The following is a 13635-nucleotide window of genomic DNA, read 5'->3' as shown; positions in this document are numbered from 1 at the left end:
ATCCCAATGATGCTGCTTCTGCCCCCCACCCATGATTTGCTTTCATTGTATGGGATTTTATTAGAATCTTGATTTTACGGTTTTATTACTATTTAGATATTTATTTAAATTTTATATTTATTTGTTTACTTTATTGATTTATTTCTATAATTTTATTTATGTCAAGTACTAATTAATATTGAAATATTTATTTATTTATTACAACATCAACATTACAATTTATTAAACACGTTAATTAATCAAAATAATTCTATAATCATTTATTAATTTAATAAATATTTATTTTTGTAATGTTATTAATTTATTGTGCGGTATTTCTATTTAATATTTAAAAATAATATCGTTTGTAGCGGTTCAAAAACCGTTAGAAAATTCAACTGGATTTTTAACCATCGTGAAACTTTCTAGCGGTTCCTAAAACCGCTAGAAAATTATATAATTTTCTAGCGGTTTACAGGAACCGCTAGAAAATTTTGCTACTTTTCTAGTGGTTCTTGACCTAATTTTCTAGCGGTTTTATAACCACTAGAAAATTCAAAACCGATGGAGACAAAATTCCCGTTAAAACCGCTAGAAATTTCTATCGGTTTGTAACCGATATTTAGAATTTCTAGCGGTTAATAACCGCTGGAAAATGAAAATTTCCGTTAAAACCGCTACAAATTTGTAGCGGTATTGTAACCGCTACAAAAAAATGACCGTTCCACCAGCCTCCTTTATAAGCTGAAGCACTCCAACTGAATTCCATTTTAACTTCTCTTTGAGCTCTGTGTCATATTTTCACGAAATTTGAGCATTATTAGTGATGGATAGGTCGTGGATCAACTTGCACCGGTCGACTCCGCAATACTTGGCTGGTCTAAACTATTTCTTGGATTTTGCTTTCGCCAATGCTGCCGTAAATGGTAAGATTCAGTGTCCCTGTCCTAAATGTAATTTCAAAAAGTGGCATCCCAAAGATATTGTTAGGGAACATTTAATCTTTAAGCCTTTTCCGCGAGAGTACGTATTTTGGCAACTACATGGGGAACGGCTAGATATGGGTGCTGAGTCAGTGCCAGTAGTTTCACGGATGGGAGTTCGAGTGGATGAAGCCGATGCCGTGAATGATGCTGTGCGTGATGCTTTTGGTGTTCACGAAAGCTCGAATCCCAACGAAGATGAAGTAGAGGGACCTCAACCGGAGTTTCTAAGAAACGAAACTGCTCGGGAATTTTTGACCTCATGACCGAAGCTGACAAGCCTCTTTATTCTGGGTGTACAAAGTATTCGAAGTTGTCATTCTTGGTGAGGCTGTATCACATCAAATGCTTGTGCGGTATGACTGACAAGGCGATGTCTATGTTGCTGGAATTACTGGGAGATGCTTTCCCCCAAGCTGAATTCCCTCCATCTTTTACGAAGCAAAAAAGATTATTAACAAGCTTGGCTTGAACTATAAGAAGATAGATGCATGCCCAAACGACTGTATGCTATACTGGGGAGATGATGCCAACAAAGAGATTTGTACGAGATGCAAGACGTCACGCTATAAGTCGGTACGGAAGGACAAGAAGCAAAAGAAGAAACCGGCCAAAATTCTCAGGTACAAATTATTACAGCGTGTTACTTGTTCCGTCTCTAAAAATATTCGATATTTGAAATTCTTAAAACAATTGATTATGTCATCAATTTTCTTAAATTGAGTCAATATTTAGTATTTAAATATTCGGTATTTTAAATTTTTAATATATTATTTTCTTAGATACTTTCCTTTGAAACCACGGTTGCAAAGAATGTATATGTCATCAAAAATGGCTCAGCACATGAGGTGGCACGCGACTGAGGAAAATCTAGATGGTAGGTTAAGGCACCCACGAGACTCGGAGGCGTGGAAAGCGTTTGATGGGAAATTTCCAGACTTTGCCAATGATCCTAGAAATGTACGTCTTGCATTGGCAACCGATGGTTTTAATCCCTTCGGAAACATGAGCACAAGTTACAGTATCTGGCCGGTGGTGTTAATTCCATACAATCTACCACCTTGGATGTGCATGAAGCAGAGCTCCTTTTTGCTTTCCATGATCATTCCTGGCAAGAAAGCACCAGGAAATGATATTGACGTATACCTGCAACCGTTGATACACGAATTGATCGACCTATGGACGAATGGTGTTGAGGCATATGACTCACATGACAAGCAACTATTCAATCTCCGTGCAGCCTTGATGTGGACAATAAGTGATTTTCCCGGTTTGGGAACTTTGTCTGGCTGGAATGTGCATACTGGGTTGGCCTGTCCTGAGTGCAATTTTGATTCTGTGCCATGTCGCCTTCCACACAGTCGCAAGTGGTGCTTCATAGGACATCGACGGTTCCTTGATTCCAAGCACAGACTTAGATTGCAACGGATTCGCTTCGATGGGAAACAGGAGAAGAGAGATCCTCCTGTTACTTTGTCTGGTATGGATATTTTGCGGCAGTTAGAAGATGTTCATGTCGAGTTTGGTAAGAGTGTGGATCCCGAACGATTGGGACGACGATCTCGTGGGACATCTGATACGCAACCTATGCAATGGCGGAAGAGAAGCATATTTTTCACTCTTCCTTATTGGGAATCTAATTTGCTACGACACAGTTTGGATGTTATGCACATTGAAAAAAATGTGTGCGATAATGTGCTATATACGTTGCTCAATGAAGCTGGAAAGTCCAAAGACCATCTCGCAGCTAGAAAAGATTTACGGGCCTGGGGAATTCGTGAAGAGGCTTGGCCTGATGAAAACGACAAGTTTCAGCCAGCTAAATTCACCTTGACAAAGCAGAACAAGGATATCTTCCTCTCGACGTTGAAGAACATAAAAGTACCAGATGGATATTCTAGCAACATCTCAAGGTGTATCGATCTGCAGGCTCGAAAGGTTACTGGGTTGAAAAGTCATGACTCTCATGTTCTTATGCAACAGTTACTTCCATTGGCCTTGAAAAACACACTTCCTTCTGATGTATCGGTGGTTTGGTAGAATTATGTTCATTTTTCAAGAAGTTGTGTGCGAAGGTCTTGGTAGCGGAAGAGCTTGATCAGCTGCAAAATAAAATTATTCTTACACTTTGTCACTTGGAGATGATATTTCCTCCATCATTCTTTACTGTTATGGTTCACTTGACTGTCCACCTTGTTCGAGAAGCAAAGGTTGCTGGCCCAGTTCACTATCGATGGATGTACCCTATAGAGAGGTACTAGATTATCTTTTATTCCCGCCTCTTTAAATTTCACATTGTTCTTTCATTTACTCGTAATTATTAATGCAATTTTAACTTACAGGTACTTGGGAAAATTAAAATCATATGTTAGGAATAAGGCATGGCCTGAGGGGTCAATAGCAGAAGGTTATTCCGGAGATGAGGTCCTAACTTTCTGTTCGAGGTACTTTGATGACATGGAGACATCTTTTAACCGCCCGCGTCGCGTAGATGATTCTCCTCCTGGTCCTTCCACGTCAACTTTATTTCCTCCTGTTGGGAAACCAGTTGGAGGATATGAATTCTTCAGACTCACTCCTACAGAGAAACTCCAGGCACACAGACACGTTTTGATAAATTGCAGCCAAGTTGAACCCTTCATGCAGTAAGTATATATACATATAAGCTCACTAGCTTTTACACTTTATATTTGTTTCTTACTGACTCTTCTAACAAATTACACTTTACTATAGTGAGTTTAGGAGTTATCTCAGGCGTCAGCTACGGGGCCGTGCGCGTTCTGCTGACATTGATAAAAGAGTCCACAAAGAGTTTCCCAGTTGGTTTACACGTCGAATACGTAATGACAACAGCCCATACACAGATGAATTCAAAGCTCTTTCTCTCGGTCCGTTAGACCATGCACGAAGGTTTACCGCGTACAATGTCAACGGCTTCAAGTTCTGTACGGTTGGACGTGATCAGGGATTGCTCACACAAAACTCTGGAGTTTGCGGGACATTCGGAACGAGATGTTATGCTAGCAGTAGTGATGGCGATATGCGCTTTGGAGGCGTCACTTACTATGGAAAGCTAATTGACATTATTGAGTTGAGTTACCAGCTTTTCACCGTGACACTGTTCAAATGCTCCTGGGCAAATACGACAACTTCACGGGGACTCGCTACTGACCATTTGGGCATCACCTCAGTCAATTTCTCTAGACTTATTCATACGGGGGCATCTGAAGATGATGAGCCATATATCCTTGCTTCTGAGGCACACCAAATTTACTATGTCGAGGACGAGAAACATAAAGACTGGAATATGGTCGTTCACCTCAAGCCACGGGATCTTTACGATATGGGTGATGGTGACATTATTTACGACAGTGAACCCTTCCAACCCTCGAATTTTGAAGACTTCTTTCCTCAAGGAGATGATAATTTGCCACTTATCAGGTACACGTCTTTTCTTAAATTATTTAAATAATTAACTACTAATTACTAATTTTTTCCAAATACAATATAAATTTAACAAATTTTTTTAAAATGTGTCCTTTCAGGCCAGATGATGATGGAGAATAGCAGCATCCAAAATAAATTATTTAAAAAATTTTTCGTCCATAAATACATATGTATAAATTAAAATTCGTACAGTTTTTTTAAAAATAAAAAAATTTTCATTTGTAGCGGTTATTAACCGCTACAAATGTACTTTACAAAATTGTAATTTGTAGCGGTTATTAACCGCTACAAAATACATATATGTAAATTAAAATTCGTTCAGATTTTAAAAAATAAAAAAAATACTAAATTTCTAGCGGTTAATAACCGCTACATATATAACCGCTACGAAATACTAGCGCTTATATATACGCTAGAAAATGAATAACAGCTACAAAATGCAAGAAAACGCTACAAAAACACCGCTACAAATGTGTCGCTGATCTCTATAAATACCATATCTTCTCTACATTCATTTACTCCATCTCTTTTCCTTCCTCTCCTATTCTTCTTCATAATTCTCTCTTTTTTTCTTACTATCTCATATGGTGGTTTTTTTCTCTTTACTCTATGGTAAGTGAATTTTATTTTATAATTCATTGTATCTTTTATTTGTTTTTATTTAAAATTTACTAACATATTTATTTCTCCTTTCCTTTCAGATTTTTCTTCTCCACACTTGTCATGCCCTCCTCAACTGATTCAAATACTCATCAATCTAATACTATAGGTTCAATATTACAAAATATATCATCTTCAATTCAACTATCTTATTAAATATTCAATTAAATTATGTTATTAATTAAATTCACTTCTTTTGACACATTCATAATTTAATTACATATTTTTTATTAAAAAATTTGAATATATAAAATGTAACATATAACTAATTATACAAATTAACAAAAATTCTTCAACATAATTTATTTAATGGTTTTTAAAATTATAATATGAAAAACCATAAATTTTTTTTTCTGGCACGGTAAACATTTCTAGCAGTTCCGAACCGCTAGAAATATTTCGTCAAATTTAAATTTTGCGCCAAATTTCTAGCGGTTCAAACCGCTAGAAAATTTTCCCCGCCATTCCTAAAATTCAATTGGCGGGAAAATTTAATTTCCCAAACATTTTTAGCGGTTATCCCAAACATTTCTAGCGGTTCTATAACCGCTAGTAATTTTCGCGCGCTACTGAAATTATTTAATTCCCAGCAAAATGGATTTCGTTTAGCAGGTTTCTAGCGGTTATAAAACCGCTAGAAATTTTTTCCGGGAACTTTTCTAGCGGTTTTATAACCGCTAGGAATGTGTCTCCTTCAGATATTTTCTAGCGGTTATAAACCGCTAGAAATTTTCTATCGTTTTGACTATGATGTGTAGCGGTTGCGATAATCGCTAGAAATTTTTTCTTGCACCTGTTTTTCTAGCGGTTTCCTTAACCGCTACAAATTTGATTTGTTGCGGTTAAAACCGCTAGAAATGTAACACTCTAACCGCTAGAATTAACAATTTTTTTGTAGTGTATGATATTTATTCATTATTTTCAAAGTAGTCTTTGTAGTTTTGTAGTAGTTGCACATGTTAAGAATTCCATCAAATGGGTAGTTGTAGCTAATATGTATGGTTAGCAAAGATGTTTTAGGAAAAATAATACTTATTTATTACAAATAAAACTCAACAAACTTTCTTGATGTACTCAAATTAATTAACTAGTTCTTATATTGAAAACCGGCTCATTTCTTCAATTAAAGAAAACTACATTTTTGTTTAATAAGTGAACTTCAAGGTTATCATATCTGACGTAGACTTCCTGTGGTTTAGTGTGAAAGGTTAGAACAAGATGAAGATTCATTGCCCCAAAATACACGATTGGGCTTAACGTAGACACTCAATTTATGATTGGTCCTGACAATTGCTATCTATGTTCCCCAAGCCTAACAGGTTTTATATTATTCATCACAACCATTTAAAAGTCAGTGCATGTGCTTTTGACATTTCTGCACAATCCAACAAATTAAACAACGTGTTCATATGTGTTTAGTGCTTTTTCTCCTTTCCCCTTTCTTAATACGTTTGAATTAATGGCAGACAATAATTAACTGAGATTAGAAGTGGGATTCCACAACTTCTTGTTTGTTTACAGGAAATCTTTCATACTATTAGATAATTATGAGACCATTATAGCATAGTTGAGTTTTAGGTACTCATTGATGATTAATGGGATAATAATTCATTGAATTTGCAGTTTTGAACTTTGACAAGTCTCATATTTGACTTATAATTTCTGATCCAAACTTATGCTTTTGTAGCTTTTAATTGTGTAATTTGTATTAAGTTAGAAGTTTTTGTGCATCAAGGGTATAATTGTAACAATCTTGCAATTTATTATACTAAATTATTGGTTAATACTTTCTTTTTATTGTTGTTGTAGCTTGCAACCGAGTAAATCATGTGGTTTAATGGTTTTGGAAGTGGCTGAAGGCATTAGAGGTACTGGGTTCAAAGTAGGGCCATGTCATTGGAGTAATTTAATTTTTGTTTCAGAACTATTGAAGTTACTTAAATACCCTTAGATTAAAAATAAAATAAATAAAGAAAAAACATCAGATTTTTCTTTCTCTCCCGATGCTTTTCATTTCAGCGAGAGAAAGGAAGAGTAGAACAAGTTTTTCAAAGCTGAATCCCTAACCCTTCCTTTTCTTCTTCAACGGTTGCATCTCCCTCTGTCCTCCACCGTTCACTTTGCAGTCTCCGGCGTGCATTCTTGCAGATTCCTTCTCCTCTGTTTTCGCTGCAGAACATTGCTAGAGTTTGGGGTGTTTCTCTTTCAGTTGGAGTCATTTTCTTTCCTTTTTCTGGTCTATCTTGCAATGTAGGAGTATGGTGTAAGTTTAGGTAAGTTTTACCCTTCTTGTTGTGCGTTTGGGGCTGATTTTGGCTGATCTTGGGTGGCTATGCGAATTTTCTTTTCCATATTCGTTTCTGCAGAATTTTGGGTGTGGGTGGTCACATGTAGGATGTTATCTTCTTGGATCTTGTGATTTTTGGCTTGGGTAGAGAATGTTAATTGGTTTGGTTGCTGGAAGTTTTGAGATTTCAAGGATTATGGGGGTTGTCTTAAACGAAGCATATTGAAGAGCTTCGATTTTATATATTGTTAACGGGGTGATGCACGGTGCTTGCTTGCAACTATTATTTGAAGCTTGAAATCATTGGGTGCTGTTTATTTTGGTCTATGAGATGAATTTAGTTAAGAAGGAAACTTGAAAATTTTTTGGTGCGGATGCTTGTTTCACAAAACAATGTTGAGTGCCCGTGGGGTGTTTGATAAACTGTCTACTTGAGCAAAAGAATTTCTTGATTGGTGTTTATATAACATTTTGATGGAAAAGAGCAAGATAGATATTATTTTGGATTAATTATAATTAAACTTTTGTTTTCAAGAGATACATGAAGGAAATAAGAGTTGATTGTTCTTGTGGGTAGAAAATTCGAAGGTTGGAGTTTTACGTTGTTATTAGAAAACAAGTGAATTATAATTTATATGTTATGCTTGCCGACTATTATGCTAATCTTTGGATATTTTTGACATGGATGGGCTTGTTAGAGCTGTAAGAGATTGTTGATAAGTGATTTAAATGTACATAAGTTATAAATGGGGTATTAATAATGTTTTGTTTCAGGACACTAGGGGATTGAGGAGTGAACATAACTCAAGGATGTGTTAATTGGAATGAGTTATATTTTGAGAGCATAACAGGTGAGTGAATAGCATCCCATTGTCATAAGTTTTTTTTTAAAAAAAACATTTAGCTTCTTTAAATGATCTATCAAGATGATTTAACTTAAATTTTATCATTTTTTTTCAATCTCACTTATTTAATGTTTTAATGTTCAATCACTTGAAGGAATATTTTATCTTGTTATATGCTGATTAAAAGTTCTACTTACAATTCGTTAACCTGCATTTTTGTTTCTAATAAATATTTATATTTGGAATTTGGAAAGGAGTTTTGAAAATATTATTTGAAAACCTTCATACTGGGATCAGCTGTTATAAAATATTCCTTAAAGGATTCCATTCGTGGAAATAAAATATATAAATATATATTCCCCTGGTTGTTAGTAATAAACTCGATCCCATGCATGCTTGTACACTTTTTTTAGAGGTCTGGATACAGAACGCTAGTCACTAGCTTGCTTGATATTTGTGAGCATTGTTCCTGCGCTTGTTTCATGGCTTTGGCCATGCTCGATTAGTTACTTATCCTCGTGGACTATGTGTATAACATCCTACTCTATTTACCTTTATGAAAGCAGATTTAAAAACTATGATTGAGACTTTACACTAAAAAGATGGTATTTTTAAAACCTTTTATCTACTTTGACTCAAAACTTATAACTTCAAACTTTGAAAGTTTTATACGATATAATAAGACCTGAAATCATACTGATCTAATAGCAATAACAATTTATCAGAGCTGTACAAATGTTTCTACAGAAAACTCTACTTTTCTGTTTCAGCTCTAATAAATCATACTTGGTAAATCCTAAACCATTCATATTATAGATAGGTCATTAATATATGCATATATGTATGCTAAGTCCCCAGTTATGTTAAGTTACCCCAACACACTACTCCTTATAGAGGTACATACATCCCATAGTGGAAATTACATAACCTCACAAAATGAAATATAGGCATCATAAAAGGAAGGGGGAAACAAACACAAAAATATTCCAAATTAACTAACTAACTAAACACTAAGCTGGGAAACAAACACAAAAATATTCCAGATTAACTAACTAACTAAACACTAAGCTCTTCTTTCCTGCCACCTTAGCTAAGCTTCCACCAGCTTCTTTTTTCCTTTGGATGAACTGGGCCCTATGGTTAAATAGAAAAGAGGGGTGAGATTCAAAGAATCTCAGTAGCAGTAATCATATTTCGTATATTATGCATGGTATAAAACTAAGCATGCAAAATAAGCCATGGAGAACACCTTACAAAATAACTGAACTGAGTAACTAACTAAGGCATATTCACTGTTATTTAATTGAATCTCATCTAACTGTTGCGCATAACTGAGTAACTGAATAACTGAGATTAACTGTGCATATATATACTGAACCGCTGCTAACTGATAACTGAATAACTGAACAGCTGCTATCTGATCAATTGAATAACTGTGCAGCTGTTAACTGATTAACTATTACATGCGCATATACTGGACAGCGAAATGCATGCATATGGCCATGACAATAACTAGTAAGGCAATTTACATGTTCTCATACTTAACTATAGCATTATGGCACCAACAGACGTGCAACCAAAGCAAAACATATAAAATGATGATTAAAGCTACCTTCCGCCTGCTCTCCTGTGCGGGTACCTTACTCTTGGTTTCTTCTTGGTAAGCTAGGACGCCAATTAAATCCTAACATTACAAGTACATATATAGAATGAGTTAAAATTGGGATTCTGGTTAACCCATAACTAGCTAAATCTCTTTATAACCCCCACTCAGGTGTACTCTCTTCTCTTAAGGTGGTTGGTCATCTTGGCCCAAAATTTACACTTCATCCATGTATTTCCAAAGGTTTCTAACATTTCTCCTTTCTTATGTTTCTCTTAACTTCTTATTCTATTTTGATTTAGCTAAGACAGTATGATGTAACTTAGTTATTAACTCTTCATGCTTCTTAAATCATTGCTCAGCATGCAAGAACACAGAACAACAAACTTAGATCATCATTCAAATACTCTTCGATCATAAATAGCTATGTAGAACATTAACTTGACATTTAGAGATATTCAAAGGAATTTCAAATTAGTTCCTCAAGTTTAGTTCAGTCTTATACATTTCACAAACATGGATGGTTTCATCAAGCATTTCGGGTTCCTTTATTATCTGTTTTGAACATTCAATCTCACTCACATAGCTAAGAATAACAGTTTAACATCTAAACATATAATTCAGCTTATGGCTTTCTCACATGTATTGATATTAATCAACAAGGAGTTTTTCAGCTTATGACCCCTAACAGATAAGGTAATTATTCACTAATTGACAGTGTCAATCATCAACTTGTACAAAAATATTTCATGACAATAATATTCAATTTCAGCAACTAGAAAACATGAATAAGAAAGTCCACTACACGCATCCCTATAGACCACCTTGCATTCACTTGCTTTACTCATATTCTTACAAGTTTATAATCAACTTTTAACCATCAGACGTTTCAAACAGTAGCACTATATAACCTGGAAATTATTTTCTAGTTTCATAACATAGGCATGCTTCTTTTAATTCTTTAACCATTCAGTCCACACAAAACAGCTCCCCTGAAGATTTTAGCTCTTATGTCAGATATTAAACCATCATTCAAGAGTCTCTAGACCCAGCTCATAAGTTATTATAATGGCTTAATATTCAGAAGTATAAACCAGCAAGTTCTCATACATTATTCAGTTCCAATTTTAACAATATATCATATAAACTACAATTCAACAGATTCCAATTTCAAGAACACTGTTTTGATCATTATTTAAGCATCCTTAAAACATACTCTAACGCCTTGGATCTCTGGTTTAACATTCAGAAGCCCCAAACAATAATTTATAATCAGTTTTCAAACTCAATAATCCTAATCCCATGACTCATGGCAACATACAAGTATACAAGTCTTATTCAATCTCCCTGTTCCAACATTTTCGAATCCCTTTAGAGACTCTTATTTAATATCAATGACAGCAGTATCACATTTAAATCACTTCCCCTTAGCTCAATCAAGAAAGAACCCGACTGCAAGTGCACGTTTGCATTTATAGATCAAAATAAGGGAACTTACAGATAATCGGCTTTCTTACATAAAGCTTCTATTTTCAGCAATCATATAAATATATATACAGTTCTTATTCTTGAGTCAACTATTCTTTTAATTTCTGAAAATCAATAATGCTGGCACAAGAATTCGAATGTTTCCTCCATGCGAGGAGCTACAGATTATCAAATCCAAAAACCAATGGCCAATGATCGACATGCAACCACATAAGAGACATCAAAACAAAGTCACTGATTTTATATCAATTTTATTTTTCAACTACCCAAGCTTTAATCTTTACCAAATCGGTGATTTCTCTCCCAACTGAACCCATCTCATCAGTTAATGCCAATGATTCAGAGGAAGGAAATAACTCGAACAATACGAACACACACACACACACACAAACAGTAAGCATCGGGTTTCGCAATCACAAAACAGAATCAATCCAACACATGCAATGCTAAATATTAACTTAGTCTATCTCTAGTTATAGTTTCGAACCTTTAATCATCATTTTCCCCTCACTCAGAACCAAAATTCAATCACCCCTTTCCTACTGAAATCATCTAATCGAAGAAATAAAAGATGGGAGAAGACTTAGGAGTCTACCTTGGTTCGAAAGCCGACTTGCACGTAATCTATCTCCTCCCCAAAAGCTTCCCTGCTTGGATCTCCCTCCCAGTGTTAGCTCTCTTTCTCTCACTCTCTCTCTCGTTCTCAGTCTCTCAATCGGCCTCCCCACAGTCTCTCAGACTCTCACTCTAATATACGCCATCAAGCTTACTTGTCTAAGAAAGAGAAGGGAAGCGTGTTGAAGGAGATCTGATGTAAGGGAAACAGGTGGCTGAAGGTAGTGAAAAAGAGGCAGAGAACGTGCCACGAACGTGAGAATTTGGGAGTGATCATCGTGGGAAAAGACGCGTATAATTGGGCTAAAAGACAAAAAGTTATTTTTCCCTTCACAAGATACTCTTCTGATCCTATTTATAGAGCAGAGAGAGAAGATTTTTTTTTGTCCTATTTACAAGTCACCTCATTAAATTTTTACTATAAATTTACCATGTTGTCCTTCATTTATATAGTATAGATAGTTTTTTTTTTTAAATGGTATATATTAAATAGGGGTAAAGTTGGAAAGTTGCTATATTTTAATGAAGAGTTAATGTAGTTTAAGTTTTTTCTTGGTCTATGTGAAACTTGTTGGAAGTGCTTATAAATAGGACCAGATGAGTAACTCTTATCTCAATTTTACCCTTTACTTTAATCTTAAATAGTTTTTAAAATTGATCTTCAGCATTTTGTAGGAGTTTTCTTTCTTTCTAGTTCTTTTTTAGCTCACTAAATAACTTCCTTAAATTTTAGAAGCTGAAAATTAACCTATAACTACTTTTCTTGAATTTCTCAAGAAAATAAGCCTTTTATTTAGGAAAATAGATTTTAAATTATCTCTACCCTTTTGTTCATCCATAAACACATTTATCTCCCAAAACAGTCATCTATAATTTTTCCTTAGTTGTTTTAGGTCACTATATATTTTTAATAATTATTCCTTCTTTATTTTCCTATATTTCTTACTCAATAGTAGACTATTATAGAATAATTATTTTCCTAAGGTCTTAACTAAATATTTATGCCTCTCAAACATCTTATAAATTTGTAGCTACAAAATTTGGGATATTACAATGTGTCCACGCTTGTATTCGTGGCTTCAAGCTGCACTTGCTATTCTATTCTATTGAAGTCCTATAAAAATATTAGTATTTAAGAAATGTTACTTTATAATATTTTTGTGTAACAAGTTGTTTTATTACAAACTTTGGATTTAATTGTTTAATGAGCCTGAGTATACACTTATCTTTTAATTTAAGATTGTGTACTGTAGAAACTTTAATTCTTTATCACATAGTCATTCCAAGTAAAATTTAGTTTTATTGCATTCATCTGTTATTACCTTTTTAAATATTATCAATGGGATGTTATTCACCGGTAGATTCTTTTGTTGACTTCATACAGCACCACTGATCCTGTACCCCAGCTGAGCAGTGAAGAGCTTCATTAAAGATCCAGAACTTGTGACTTTATTTTGAGTAACTGTTAGCTAATGTAAACTCGAAAGTACATTTATGTCTTTACTTTTAGAATTTGATGCTCCACGTAATCTATGACTAGGTCCTCATCTTTTGGGTTATTTTAGAATGTAGTTATATATATACTAGTGCTGGGGAGCAGAGCCCCAAATATTGTTTGAAACTTGCAGGCTATTGTAAAATTTTCAGGAAGTCTAGATTACAGTGGAGGCTCTGTTGAAAATTTCTACAAATAGTTTTATATTTTGAATCACAACATGATTAAGTATA

At 34.7% G+C, this 13635-nt stretch overlaps 1 long non-coding RNA gene across 1 annotated transcript; it reads right to left on the bottom strand.

Annotated features, from left to right (window-relative positions):
* Positions 1–9037: 9037 nt before the first annotated feature.
* LOC114736094 (uncharacterized) lies at positions 9038–12058 on the bottom strand. Its single transcript, XR_003739327.1, has 3 exons — positions 11888–12058; positions 9814–9885; positions 9038–9335 (listed from the first exon to the last, which is right to left on the bottom strand). It is a non-coding gene; the product is annotated as an uncharacterized LOC114736094 (long non-coding RNA).
* Positions 12059–13635: the final 1577 nt, after the last annotated feature.

Source organism: Neltuma alba, unplaced genomic scaffold (assembly GCF_004799145.2).
Source record: "Neltuma alba isolate B1F8T4 unplaced genomic scaffold, ASM479914v2 tig00013305_pilon, whole genome shotgun sequence".
Lineage (NCBI taxonomy): Eukaryota > Viridiplantae > Streptophyta > Magnoliopsida > Fabales > Fabaceae > Neltuma > Neltuma alba.
This window is presented reverse-complemented; position numbering and strand designations above follow the sequence as displayed.